We start from the raw sequence: 2,500 nt of genomic DNA, 5'->3' as shown, positions 1-2,500 counted from the left end.
CCGATTCCTGGTTCTCACACGGTGAGCTCCAGGCCTGGTTCTAAGAGAGGCTGCTCTCCCGCTTCAGTTGCCCGGGGCTCTGGTCCCCTGTCCCGGGTAGAATTAAAAACACTTTACCGATTCCTGGTTCTCACTGGGTGAGCTCCAGGCCTGGATCTCAGAGAGGCTGCTGTCCCAGTTCTGTTACCCAGGGCCCTGGTTCTCTCTCCTGGGTAGAATTAAAGACAGTTTAGCAAGTCCTGGTTGTTCCCTGGCTGAGGCCAGAGGTCAACTGCAGTGTACTTGAGCTCCAGGCCTGGTTTCAGGTAAGTATTCTGGCTGTTGGTCCTGCTCCTCTCCTCCCCAGGGCCCTGGTTCTCTCTCCTGGGTAGAATTAAAGACAGTTTAGCAAGTCCTGGTTGTTCCCTGGCTGAGGCCAGAGGTCAACTGCAGTGTACTTGAGCTCCAGGCCTGGTTTCAGGTAAGTATTTTGGCTGTTGGTCCTGCTCCTCTCCTCCCCAGGGCCCTGGTTCTCTCTCCTGGGTAGAATTAAAGACAGTTTAGCAAGTCCTGGTTGTTCCCTGGCTGAGGCCAGAGGTCAACTGCAGTGTACTTGAGCTCCAGGCCTGGTTTCAGGTAAGTATTTTGGCTGTTGGTCCTGCTCCTCTCCTCCCCAGGGCCCTGGTTCTCTCTCCTGGGTAGAATTAAAGACAGTTTAGCAAGTCCTGGTTGTTCCCTGGCTGAGGCCAGAGGTCAACTGCAGTGTACTTGAGCTCCAGGCCTGGTTTCAGGTAAGTATTTTGGCTGTTGGTCCTGCTCCTCTCCTCCCCAGGGCCCTGGTTCTCTCTCCTGGGTAGAATTAAAGACAGTTTAGCAAGTCCTGGTTGTTCCCTGGCTGAGGCCAGAGGTCAACTGCAGTGTACTTGAGCTCCAGGCCTGGTTTCAGGTAAGTATTTTGGCTGTTGGTCCTGCTCCTCTCCTCCCCAGGGCCCTGGTTCTCTCTCCTGGGTAGAATTAAAGACAGTTTAGCAAGTCCTGGTTGTTCCCTGGCTGAGGCCAGAGGTCAACTGCAGTGTACTTGAGCTCCAGGCCTGGTTTCAGGTAAGTATTTTGGCTGTTGGTCCTGCTCCTCTCCTCCCCAGGGCCCTGGTTCTCTCTCCTGGGTAGAATTAAAGACAGTTTAGCAAGTCCTGGTTGTTCCCTGGCTGAGGCCAGAGGTCAACTGCAGTGTACTTGAGCTCCAGGCCTGGTTTCAGGTAAGTATTTTGGATGGGGTAAGTATTTAGGCTGGTGTTCCTGGTTCTCAGAGAGGCTGCAGTCCTGGTTCTGTGTTACCCGGGTCACTGTGTGTGTGACCTGGGTAACACAGAACCAGGACTGCAGCCTCTCTGAGAACCAGGAACCACAGCCACGGTTGTTTGTCACCCGGGGCTCTGCAGCCATACCTGGGAAGAGCCTCTTTTGGCCGCACGGTCAACTTCAACTTGCGGAAAAGCGGGTAAAAATGAATTCCATCCGGGCAAGCCATACATGCTTTTAAAGGTCTCGCTGAGGAGAACAATTCGGCGCGGGTCCTGCCCGTTTCCGCGGCTTCCTCGATTTTTAAGCCGCGAAAGAGTGCCGTTTTTCCGCCCGGTCAACTTCAACTTCCGGTAGAGCGGGTGAAAACGCTTTCAACCCGGGGAAGCCATATATCCCCGTGAAGGCCTAAGCCAGGAGAACAATTCGGCGTGGGTGTCGCGTCTCTACGCGGTTCCCCCGCTGCGGGGCAAGCGGCGGAAGTCGCGCCGGAAAAGCGTTCGAAAACCGGTCAAAAAGGCCGAAATCCGGGAAAAACGCACCACGGGCCGGTAGCCCGTGTTCCGGAGCACAGCCCTGTGCGGTCGAATGATTTTAGCACGCTCACAGGAGCCGGGAGAAATGAAAAATGGCTTTCCAGGTGTACAAAGCATCGGCCACCCTCGACACGCGCTTAAGCCCCTGCCCAATCGGGGAAAATAGCACTTTGAGCACACAGATGTCCAAAGCCCCGCCGGCAGGATTACAACAGAAGGTTTTGTAAGACCACCTAGCCCTGAATATGAGCGTGCCTTCGGCCGTGGACCGCTCCAGGGCATGTCCCATGCACCAGATCTGCCAACAGCATGGATGTCCGAGCAGCAGGCTGGAGAATCGGCCCGGGGATGCGGCCGGAGATGCCCGGAGATGCAGCCCCGAGCAGCAGGCTGGAGAATCGGCCCGGGGATGCGGCCGGAGATGCAGCCCCGAGCAGCAGGCTGGAGAATCGGCCCGGGGATGCGGCCGGAGATGCAGCCCCGAGCAGCAGGCTGGAGAATCGGCCCGGAGATGCCCGGAGATGCATCCCGGAGCAGCAGCAGCCATACCATATGTACAATCTTTCACAGAGGCCGCTGTCCCGGTTCTCTGTCACCCGGGGATGTGGAGCCACGGCGGGGATGAGTAGCTCCGCAGCAGGCCCTGGTTCTCAGAGAGGCTGCCATCCTGGTTCTCTGTTACCCGG

The sequence above is a fragment of the Poeciliopsis prolifica genome, unplaced genomic scaffold (assembly GCF_027474105.1).
Source record: "Poeciliopsis prolifica strain line A6 unplaced genomic scaffold, Auburn_PproV2 SCAFFOLD323, whole genome shotgun sequence".
In the NCBI taxonomy this organism is placed as follows: domain Eukaryota; kingdom Metazoa; phylum Chordata; class Actinopteri; order Cyprinodontiformes; family Poeciliidae; genus Poeciliopsis; species Poeciliopsis prolifica.
This window is presented reverse-complemented; position numbering follows the sequence as displayed.